General features: G+C 31.1%; 1 non-coding gene across 1 annotated transcript; it reads left to right on the top strand.

The window, feature by feature from the left end:
• The first annotated feature begins 11,323 nt into the window (after window positions 1-11,323).
• LOC139856724 (small nucleolar RNA R71) lies at window positions 11,324-11,430 on the top strand. Its single transcript, XR_011762184.1, has one exon. It is a non-coding gene; the product is annotated as a small nucleolar RNA R71 (small nucleolar RNA).
• The last annotated feature ends 1,551 nt before the right edge of the window (window positions 11,431-12,981 follow it).

The following is a 12,981-nucleotide window of genomic DNA, read 5'->3' as shown; positions in this document are numbered from 1 at the left end:
GATATATAAATATAAACACAAATAAATAAGTGCAGATATATAAATATGATACACATTACGCGTAATATTTATATATTTATATCACCAGCAGATAATTTTTTTTTATTTTTATTCTATCCATCGACGCTATTATACCCGTGATTTCAATCAACCCCCACCTTCACTACAAGACATGATCAATCAATCCATTTATGCTACAAGAATCCCTTGTGTATTATTAACACACTTTAATTACATATTTACTGTAATTCGTGGGAGTTGAAACAGAAAGAAGGAAGAATAAAACTGTACCTCTGCTTTGCGACTGTTTTAAAAATCAAAAGCCCAAATTTTAATCGATCTTCCAAATCCATAATTGGTAAAGTGTTCTAAATCACATCGTGATTGTTTCTTCAAATTCTTAAGTTTTAATTCGCTAAACCGAACTCGAATTTGAAGAGTCAAGGTTCAACTTTAAAAAGTCAAAATTTGTTCTTGGATCGAATTCGCGTTCGTGTTGCTGTTTCCGATCAAATTGATGATTCAAAAGGTTTCGTGGAGTGATTTAAAACACATTTTGTGTTGAAAAATTTATCTAAAACATTCTCGTTTGTTTAATCAATTTTTTTTTAAATTGCATCGAACAGCAGATTATTTAATTTTTTTTTTTTACTCTTTTGATGCATTTTAATTTAATACAAACATTGATATTAATTAATTACGATTACTTTGATGTAACTAAATCAGAGTTATACTGATTTGAGGGTGTTGGCCGATTTTTGTTTTATAATGAAGAAGATGATGAAGGGAAAGAATATAGAAAACAGATTATATAGATATAGGACAGAGATGATAACAGGAAAGATTGGGCAGTGCAATGGTTTGGGACGTTAGGAGGGAACGAGGGGTCACGAGTTCGAGCCTAGGCGTGGGCAGTCTTATTCTTTTTGGGAAATATTTGTGAGGTAGTTTTTCTCACTATTATTTATTATTATCATCATCATTATTATTATCATTGTTATTATTATTATTATTAAGTAAATTATTATTATTATTAACTCTAATATAATTTGTGCCATTAACATTATTAGTGCTAGTATTGTTATTAAAGTAGTATTATTGTTACTATTATTATTATTCTAATTATGAACATGTTAATAAATGTCTATATTATAAAATTAATAATAAAAATTTGTTATGGTAAAAATTATAGAAAATAATTATAAATTATATGAATACATATACAGTTATGAATATGACTAAGAAATTAAGTTAAAGGAACCGTATTTCTAAGTTTTGAAATTAAACGCAATGTTATGATAAATATGATTCTTGTTATTATCACTGTTATTATCATTAGATTATTAAAGTAATGTAATAGTTTTTTATTATTATTATTATTGTTGTTGTTGTTGTTGTTGTTGTTGTTGTTGTTGTTGTTGTTGTTGTTGTTGTTGTTGTTGTTGTTGTTGTTGTTGTTGTTGTTGTTGTTGTTGTTGTTGTTGTTGTTGTTGTTGTTGTTGTTGTTGTTGTTGTTGTTGTTGTTGTTGTTGTTGTTGTTGTTGTTGTTGTTGTTGTTGTTGTTGTTGTTGTTGTTGTTGTTGTTGTTGTTGTTGTTGTTGTTGTTGTTGTTGTTGTTGTTGTTGTTGTTGTTGTTGTTGTTGTTGTTGTTGTTGTTGTTGTTGTTGTTGTTGTTGTTGTTGTTGTTGTTGTTGTTGTTGTTGTTGTTGTTGTTGTTGTTGTTGTTGTTGTTGTTGTTGTTGTTGTTGTTGTTGTTGTTGTTGTTGTTGTTGTTGTTGTTGTTGTTGTTGTTATCATGATTCCTATTACTATCCTTAATTTAGTTTATATCAATGTAATCAAAATAAGTAACATGGGTATTATTAATATTATTATATTTAGTATGAATATAAGTACTAGAAATAGAGTTATTATTGTATTATTATCCATATGAATGATATTTTTGTCTCTATGCATGGGACGTATGTTTACGAGAAATGGAAATATGAAATCTTGTGGTCTATTAAAATTATGAAATGATTATTTACGTTAAACTAATGAACTCACCAACCTTTTGGTTGACACTTGAAAGCATGTTTATTCTCAGGTATGAAAGAAGTCTTCCGCTGTGCAATTGCTCATTTTAAAGATATTATTTGGAGTCATTCATGACATATTTCAAAAGACGTTGCATTCGGGTCGTTGAGTTCATCAAGATTATTATTAAGTCAATTATAGTTAGATATATTATAAAATGATATGCACGCCGTCAATTTTCTATGTAATGAAAGATTGTCTTTTTAAAAATGAATGCAATGTTTGTAAAATGTATCATATAGAGGTCAAGTACCTCGCGATGTAATCAACTGTTGTGAATCGTTTATAATCGATATGGACTTTGTCCGGATGGATTAGGACGGGTCTTCACAGTTTGGCAGGGGGTTTGCGAGCCAGGCAACCCGTTTTTGATGACCGTTTGCTGGCAGGCCGTTTTCAAGCCTGGCAGGCTGTTTGGCAAGGGGTTTAGCAAGCCGTTTGCTGGATCGAACTTGTCTTTCACCGTTTTCGCTCTAGGTACTTCGTTTTAGCTCTGTTTTTGACGATTCTTGTACCCACGCATTCGTAATTGAATATCCTACAACATGAGATTAAGTAAATAAACTTTTTCAAAAATTATAAAATAAGTTATTTAAATGCGAGTTAATCGTCTTAGCCAGTTTTGCTCGTTTTCCTCGTTTTTCATCCGTTTTTAGTGATTCTTGAAACATAGCCTTTGTAATGACTAAATCTATCAAATTAACCAACAAAGTGATTATTTTGGCGATAAAGTTTGGAACTTTATGGTTTTAGAGCTCAATATCGGGGGTAAAAATGTGACTTTTTGGCTGATATCAAATATCCCACACTTAGACTTTGCTTGTCCTCAAGCAAACCTCTCTTTTATTTTGAGTTCAAGGATGCTTCTGAGGTTTTCGTTCTATTATTCAAGTGGCTTGTTATTTATTATAAGAGTAAGATCAGACAAGCCGTCTTCTAAAAGGAGTAGAAACTATCTCTGCAAGCATGAGGGGAGGTTACATGACATTGGCTTCCTTACACGGGTCACTCAAATCACTCAAGTGTTTGGGGTTCCCTATCAATCTATGAAATGAATTCGCTCATAGCCAGTCATGTTGCAAGTATTTTCATAGGCTTGACCAAGAATCAAATCTCCACCAGTTAGATAAGGACGGCATTGATCTTCTCCCTAATCATTCTTTCAAGAGGAAGAGCGGGTTTAAAGGTTGATTTGCGGAGAAAAGCGAAGGTTTTGATATGGCGAAAAGGGTGATTTTCAAATCATTGAAATTTAGAGAGATTTGATAGATTTCGGTTTCATGAGGATATACTTTTTCTAGGAAAGATAGTACTCTATTTTTATTGAAGAGTTCCTTTAGAGGGTGCTGATTTTTAGCGAAGACTTTGCTTCTTTCTGCAATCCTCCTGGGTCAGAAACTTCATTTTTTGGGGATATATGCTTTTATTTGAAGACCTTTATCTTCTTTATTTTGGAGACTTTGCTCAACATGTGTTTTTTTTTTTTTTTTTTTTTTTTTGTTATCCCATCTTCATAACTTTGTCTATTTCTTCTTGTGCCCAGATAGAAAGGTATTTTACTAGAATAGGTCTTTTTGACCTATCAAAAACAGTCTGAAAGTTCGGAATTTTTTGACAAGTGTTTGAAGTAAACTTGGTCGATCTATCTCTTTGAATTACTAGATTTTGGAATGAGAAAGGAAAGAGGGTGGAAAGGGTAACGTATTTGATAATGAATTTGGGAGTGAGTATTTTCTGATTCATCAACTCTTTGAGATGAGTTGGTCGGTTTAAATGCGTGGAGTGGAAACGGAAACGGATGATTTTTTGTCTTCTCTATTCAGAATGATTTTGGAAGAAGCATCGCACCTACACCACGTATGGCGCTTACTAACCATTGGCCTCGAAATGTATGTCAAGGTCAAGTTCTAACTCTAAATGCTAACATCGGCACTCTCAACTGAAAAGATAGTGAAGCATTAAAAATGAATGCTTATTGGGCCATTTTTGTGGTGCCTCACAACAATTATATTGAGTTGATAATGCCTAGTCATGAAATGCTCTTTTAAAGAATCGGTTCATCCTTTAGAAGATTTATGTCCTCATTTGTCTTAATTTTAGAACAAACACGCTTGATTTTCGAAAGTACTTTTTCAGAAAGTATCATTTAGTCAAAATTTTTGAAAAATTTACATTGAGGACAAAGAATCTAAATAGTAGGTATACTCGAAAAGATTAGTAAAATTTTAAGTTGAGAACATTTTCCGAGCATCCCATAGCTAATTACGGTGTACTACACCGCTATCTCACACTTAGAGAAACATTGTCCCTAATGTTCTTTCTTAGATTTTAGGGACTAAAATCCCACACTTAGAGTTTGAACATGTCGAAAAATGTATCTAAGCTCAATATTGGGTTGGAATCCCACACTTAGTGATAAGCTTAGGATAGGGTATAGTTTAAGGATATAACGAAGCAAAATAAATAAACAAAAAGAAAGAAACGAATTACTCCCATTGGGTGCGGCTGTGAGCTGAGGATCTGAAGGTAGACTGAGTTGGAACCATCTTCTGTTGGATTCAAATCGATCTTCTTGAAGTGTACTCGAGCTCATTAAGGCGTTTTCATCCTCCATACAACATCCACCAATAACTTGCAATGAAATAATCAACGAGTTTCCTTGTCGTTTCATCATTATTCAAAGAGTCTCCACCATAGGCATCAATAACTGTCTATTACTTGTAAAGATAGAAGACATTAATCCTAGATAGGTGATTAAGCTTTAGGCCATAGGCTCCCTGATTTGCGTTTTGATGAAAAAGTTATTTGAAAACTTGAGGGTTTCAAAATTAGGTTTTTGAAAATTCAACAAATCAATGTATGACTAAGAAGCTTAATCCCACACTTAAGGTGTTGACTGCCTTTAATTTTAAGACTTTTGAAATAATGTAACAAATAATGCATTTAAGCTCAATACAAGTAGAAGAAGTGAATTTGTCCTAAGAAACGTTGAAAATTTTATTTTAAGTTTCAATTTCTCATTTATTCAATTAACCTAATTATCCTAATCTAACTACTACTAAAGTTATAGAAAAATAAACACACGGGTTGCCTTCAGAGAAGCGCTTATTTTTGTTCGAGTCACGAGCCTGACTCTAGCCTTATTTCTTAGGAAATCTAGGCGGCTCCCTTGCATCCATCAGTAGAAACAAAAGGTAATATTGGAACATACCGATGAGATTGAAGCGGACATAGAATAAGGTATGTCCAATGAGAGGAGAAGGTGGTTCGAAGTGAATGCTTTGTTTAACTTGAGGTATAAGAAAGCTACCAACTTCTTTTACCTCCTTGATTTATACGGGTTGGTCAAAGGGGTCCTCATCACTCAACGATGTGTATATCATTATGTATTTGAGTGATGGTTTATAGGGTAGCCCTAACGAAAAACCCGTCTTTAGTGACTTTTGGTTGGTTGTAATGTTGTATTCTAAGGATGAAGGTGGGAAGATATCCATTGACGTCTCCAATATGGTAACAACATTAACAACTACTTCGGTGCTAGAATCCTCCATCTCTTTCTTCTCATCCGGGCTTTCCATTTCTATTTCCTCATCTACTTCCTTGTCACTCTGGTTAGGAGTTTCAAGAATAATTGGTTCAGAGAGTTCTTCTAGAACGAAATCCTCTCCATTCATTAAAAGATCAAAATAAGGTGGGAGTGAAGATTGGGTAGGTGTGGAGTGGTTATTCTTCTTGTCTTCTACTTCTATCTTCTTCTCGTCATTCTCAAAATTTGGTTCACGGAAGATGACTTCATCAGTGGATATGGTATTTATTTCGGCGTTCCCATCAGAAGGAAATACAGATTCATCGATCGTGAAAGTGACCTCTTCTCCACGTGCTCTCAAGGTGATAGTCCGTGAATAGACGTCAACGATCGCTTTGGCTTTATTCATGAAAGGCCTTCCTAAGATGATAGGGGTTTTCATGCCTTCTTCATAGTCCATAACCACAAATTCGGTCGGAAAGAGGAATTTGTCGACCTTAACCATGACGTTCTCAGCTATTCCCTTAGGATATCTAGTGAATTGGTCAGCTAGCTGGATGCTCATTTTTGTAGGGTTAAGGTTTCCAATTTCAAGCTTTTAGAACAGTGAGTAGGGCAAGAGATTGATGTTGGCACCAAGGTTAGCGAGAGAATAGATAGTACCAGATTGGTAGATAGAACAAGGAAGGGTAAATCGTCCGGTATCCCCTAGTTTTTCAGGAAGAGTATTTAAGAGAATGGCTGAACAATCCACGTTCAGCGGGACATTGGGTACTTTGGGTACCTTATCCTTGGATGATGGGGTTTCCTAAAATACTTCTTACTATGAGGATTTTTAGACATAGTGTCTAAAAATTTACCGTCAAGCTTGAAAGATTTCATCTTGTTATGTCTTTGCTTGAGACGACCCGGGAATGGAATGAGTGTTTTAGGTGATGACTCAATGACTACTACCGAACGGGTATTAGTTAGTTTCTTCTCCTTAGAAGAAACTGAAGGTTGGCTATGTGCCACCTTTGAGTCATTTTTAGGACAACCTAGAGAATCGAGACGTTGATTTAGCTGTCTTATTTGATTTTCAAGACTACTCAAGTGATTAGTCATGACTAAGTCAGTTGCGTCTTGTCTTGCTGATCATGGAGATGATTCGCAGTAGGACATTGTCTGGACTTGTCTATAGTGGGGTAATGGGTTTGGTGGGTGGGTTGTGTGGATGAGTTAGGATCTTATCGGAGTAGACAACAGAATCTTCACATTCAGCCTCGTATACCTTGGCCGAATGTGGTTAAGTATAATTCTGGCATAATTGCACTTGAGACACATGTTGGGGGAGTTTCTTTAGCTCTTCGACTTCTTTGGTGAGGTTTTCTATTTGGTCCGAGAGAAATTCGATGGTTTTATTTTCGATAGGATCGGAGGCGGAAAGCGGTGTTGCTGATGAAATGTGCTCTTCCGTGTTCCAATCGTGATGGTGCATAGTCATCTCCTCGATCAATCTTCAGGTCTCGTCTGCAGTGAATTTCATGAAGTTACCTTGAGAAACAGCATCAAGAGTGTGACGATCCGGAAAATTCCGACCAAATTTAAACTTAATCTTTATATATTTTCAACACGATAAGCAAAGTCTGTAATGTTGAATCTCAAAATTTTTAAACTGTTTCATATATTCAATTGACCTTCGACTGTCCCGATGATTCACGAACATTAGCATGTAAATAAAAATGTAGATATAGATATATATGTATATATATGTAATTATAAACAAAAGTATATATAACAATTTGAAATTATAAAACATAATGTAAACATTAAAATTAAATATGTAAAATAAGCTACAGAATAATTAAGTGTAAATTAAAATGAATTTATATATGATTACAATGTATAATTAATATTATATGTATATTGTAATATATAAATATTCAAATATGTTACTATATAAAATAAGTAATACATAATGTAAGTCAATATATTATATGTAATTACAAGACAAAGTATAAGTGTTATATTAAAAATATGATTATTACTTTCATGATTATTATTATTAATGTTAAAATTAATATTAATATTAATATTTGTATTATTAATATTATTATATTTTCTACTATAAAATTATGAAATTTGATATGAATAAGTTGTTATATTATTATTAATGTTATTATTATCATTAATAATAATATCATCATAAGTAGAGTTATTAATAGCATTATTGTTATCATTTTATTTAGATTGTTTTTTTTAATTTAATAAAATTATTATTATTATTATTTTTGTTAATAATATATATTTATTATGATTATTAGAATTATTAATATTATCATTATTATTATTATTATTATTATTATTATTATTATTATTATTATTATTATTATTATTATTATTATTATTGTATTATTAGTATTTTTATTATTATTACTAATATTAATGGAATTATATTTATTAATATATTTATTAGTTATTAATATAAATTAATCCGTATTATATAATAAAAACAGATATAGCACGCGTATATTCAGTAAACATCACCATCGGGTTATTTTTTTTTTCTTTTTCTCTCTTGACTTTTTGTTCTTATTCGTGAATGTGTGTCGACAACTTCACACCATATATATCAATCCAGCAATTTATTCGTCAAGGAATTCATTCAATTATCCATCTTCTTCATCAAATAAAATTTCTGATATCTGCTGTAAAGTGAAAAACTAAACAGAAATCAAAAGACTCGAACCAAATATCTATGTTCTTCAACTTTTTAGCCAAAACACAATTGTGAATCGAATTTAAAAATCCATAAATGCAGTTATGTTAGGAATCACACGATTAAACTATCTGTAAGTTTTCATTTATCAATCCTTTCTATTTATTTCGAATTTTGAAGTCAAAGTTTAATTTCAAAAAGTCAACTAAATCGTTCATCTTAAAATTCGAATTCATATTGATGTTTCTGGATCAATTAAGGATTCACATAGTTTCTAAGAATGATTTAGAGCATAATTCATGTTGTAATTATTATCTAAAACATTCAAAAACTTAAAATTTAATTTCAAGTTTATTATGTTCTTGACTGTGATAATCATTTACTTTAATTCGAATGAATTTTAAAAATCTATTAATATAGTATTGTTAAGAATCATTCACGCAAACTTTCTGCAAAATTTGAAGTTCCAATTCGTTTTGTTGAGTTGGAATTTTCGAGTCAAAGTTTATAAATCAAAAAGTCAAAGATTATTCCATGATCAAATATGAATTATCGGTTTCAAATGAAGTTAAATTGATAATTTATAGTGTTTATATGAAGTAATTATGAAGTAATTGAAACACAATTTATGTTATAATATTTCTTTAAAATGAACTTAAACTCGAAATCATTTTTTTTTGTTTTGCTTCTACTCGTCGAACAGCAGGTGTGCTGCTATATTTTTTTTATTTCTTTTCTAGTTAAATGAATTCAACATAGTTAAACGTTATTAATTCTAATTCAAGTTATAAACTAATCTGATAACCCAATTTTTATGGATAGTGAATTGATTTTGGTCGACTGATTTTGAGGATGAAGGAGAAAAAAAACAGAAAATAAATATGGTTTAAATAAATAAGTCTGGATCATAAAACAGAAAAAGAGCAGCATCTCAGATGGTTAAGGGGGTGATCGGGTGAGCGAGAGGTCTCGGGTTCGAGCCTAGTTCGGGGCGTTTTCTTTTTAGAAAGAGCTTTTGAGGTAGTTTCCATTTTTAAAAATTATTATTACTACTATTATTATTATTGTTGTTAATATTATTTTTATTATTGTTATTATTGGCATTATAATTAATATTTGTTAGTATTATCATTATTATTAGTATTATTATTATTAAGTGTAATGAATCTTAGGGTTATGATTATGATTATCATTGTTAAATATTGTTATTATTACAAGTATTATAATTATTAATACTATTATTAGTATTAATATATGTATTATTACTATTATTATTATTATTATTATTATTATTATTATTATTATTATTATTATTATTATTATTATTATTATTATTATTATTATTATTATTATTATTATTATTATTATTAGGATTAGGATTATTATTAGTAATATGATGAAAATAATAAGAGTTACTATTATTTTTATTTTTATTAATATTAGTATTAGTATCACTTTAGAATTTTTATTCTTATTATTAATAAAAGTATTATTATTAAGACTTCCATTAGAAATAAGATTATTACAATTATTATTAAGTATTAAGTATTAATATCAAAAAGTATTACTTTCATTATCATTATTATTTAAGTGTTTAATTTATTAAAAACTGCTGAAATTATCATTATTATGAGATTTATTATCGAAAACTACCATTAATACTATTATTTATGGAATAGGAAATAATATTATCATTTTTATGAATATTAGTATTATCACTGTTATAATTTCAATTATTATCTTAGTATTACTAAAGTACTGTTTTAACAAACTATATATATATATATATATATATATATATATATATATATATATATATATATATATATATATATATATATACTTATATATCATAACAATATTTAATATTTTTATATAATATGAATATAAGTTATTAATATAAAATAATAATATATATAATTGTTCGATCACAAGCATATGTATTAATATATATATATATATATATATATATATATATATATATATATATATATATATATATATATATATATATATATATATATATATATATATATATATATATATAAATGTTATAGGTTCATGAATCCAAGGCCAACCCTACACTTGTTCAATGTCGTCATATGTATTTTTACTACAAAATACAATAATGTGAGTTTCATTTGCTCCCTTTTTAAATGCTTTTGCAATATATATTTTTGGGACTGAGAATACATGCGCTGCTTTTATAAATGTTTTACGAAATAGACACAAGTAATCGAAACTACATTCTATGGTTGGATTATCGAAATTGAATATCACCCTTTTAGCTTGGTAGCCTAAGAATTAGTGAACGCCACTAATTGACGCGAATCCTGAAGATAGATCTATGGGCCAAACAAACTCCATCCAGGTTATGGATGCTTTAGTACTTCGATTTTTATATACAGATGAGTGTACCTGTATATTTGGGGATATTCTATATGCATTTGTTAATGTCGGTTACCGGGTGTTCACCATATGAATGAATTTTTATACAGATGAGTGTTTCTGTATTATAATTTTTGCAGATGAGTGTTCATGCAGTTAACTATGAAAATTAAATCTTGTGGTCTATTAAAATTATAGAAATGATTGATTACGATAAACCTATGAACTCACCAACCTTTTGGTTGACACTTTAAAGCATGTTTATTCTCAGGTATGAAAGAAATCTTCCGCTGTGCATTTGCTCATTTTAGAGATATTACTTGGAGTTATTCATTACATATTTCAAAAGACGTTGCATTCGAGTCATTGAGTTCATCAAGATTATTATTAAGTCAATTATAGTTGGATATATTTTGAAATGGTATGCATGCCGTCAACTTTCGATGTAATGAAAGTTTGTCTTTTAAAAACGAATGCAATGTTTGTAAAATGTATCATATAGAGGTCAAGTACCTCGCGATGTAACCAAATGTAATGTATTCATCCAGATGGATTAGGACGGGTCATTAAAAAGAGTAGACTTGCTGTTCTGATTCAGACCTTTGTAGAAGGTCAAAATCTGACCAGAGCTCTCAAGACGGTGGTTCGGGCATCTTTGAAGCAAATGCTTGAATCTTTCCCATGCAGTGTAGAGTGATTCATCGTGCACTTGTTGAAAGTTTACGATATCATTCCTAAGTCTGATTTATTTTGATGGGGGAAAGTACTTGATTAAGAAAGTTGTTGCCAATTCCTCCCATGAGGTGATAGAGTTGGGTTCTAACCCCTCGAACTAGGTTTTTGCATGAAGAGTTAAGGAATAGGAACATATATAGATGAACTATATCTTGTTCAACCCTATTTTGCTTATATGAGTTGGATAAGGAGAGGAATCTATCTAAGTGAAAGTTGGGATCATCAATTGGTAAGCCATGGAATATACAGTGATTCTGAATGAGTTATATGATGCTATGCTTAAGCACAAAAGACGCTCTGTTAACCTCTGGATAGAGTATTGGTCCTCCTCGTCCTTCTATCGAGGGTTTGGTGATGTCAGCGAGAGTGATGCGTGTGGCCATCGTTGAACTATCGGCAGATAAGTGTGGATCTCGTCGGATGGGTGCAATGTATGATATCGGATAGAAGAAAGGATGTGTCGGAAGAATTCTTAGCGGTTTAAGTAGGTTAAACCATCCTAAAGGTTCACTAATAAGGAAGTCCATTTTAAACTTTTTAATTAATCTAGATTAAGCTAATACTATCTAACCTAACTACGGTAAACTAGTAACTTCTGATAGAGCTACTCTCAGTCAAAAGGGTCTCTTAAAAACTAACTAACCTAAACATGCTCCAAATCGTACTACCGCTCCCCGGCAGCGGCGCCAAAAATTTACTACTCCTATGATATGCCCGAATCGGACGATTTATTTATGCGGTGTCGTTAGGTCGCAAAACGTCAATTCAGGATATCAACGGAAGAAGTTGATTGTTTAATTTATATATGCTGCGCCTAAATCTATTATTCCTTCCCATGGGTTAGCAAGGGCAAATATGACCTAGGGTTGTTCCTTGAGCGGTCGAATTTGAAACGAAGCTTATTCAGATAATTTAGTAATTAAGATTAGGTTTGTACACAATTTAGTATCCAAGACTAGTGACCAGGTAAGCCTTGTGTGGAGAGGCAGGATCCTTTTGGTCCCAATAAATTGGCGACAGTTCGGAAAATCCAACAACCAAGTCCAACCGGTTTATTCTAGACACCACTTTTATCCAGAATATCAAATTATGTAAAGGAAATAGTTGGGTTGATTTGATTTATAATTGTATTTAAAATTTAAAATATTAAAGCAATATAATTAAAATAAACTAGCTAGCATGCAACAACTAATGACAGAGAAGACGTGGTTCACCATGATTTAATATAACGTAGTGTCGGAGTGATTATGAGACACTCACTAGATAGATATACCTTGGTGTAAACACTAGATTCCTTACTAAGCGGTTTCCTGGTTAGCATGTCACGAGGAACTAGGCTTTGAAGATTCTGATCGGATGGACTATGCTCAACTCCCGATACTTTATCCGGTTTAAGGATATAAGCGGCTCATCTTGGATGCAATGCATACCTTGGGCGCAAGAATAAAGTAGCACATCCGTATATATATAATATCCAACCTTTCTTAACACCTTAGTGTATCACCTAAGTGAGTGGTTATGATTGTGTTTCGAATCCCTTTCTGTCAATGGTTTGGTA

Source organism: Rutidosis leptorrhynchoides, chromosome 6, assembly GCF_046630445.1.
Source record: "Rutidosis leptorrhynchoides isolate AG116_Rl617_1_P2 chromosome 6, CSIRO_AGI_Rlap_v1, whole genome shotgun sequence".
Classification (NCBI taxonomy): domain Eukaryota; kingdom Viridiplantae; phylum Streptophyta; class Magnoliopsida; order Asterales; family Asteraceae; genus Rutidosis; species Rutidosis leptorrhynchoides.
This window is presented reverse-complemented; position numbering and strand designations above follow the sequence as displayed.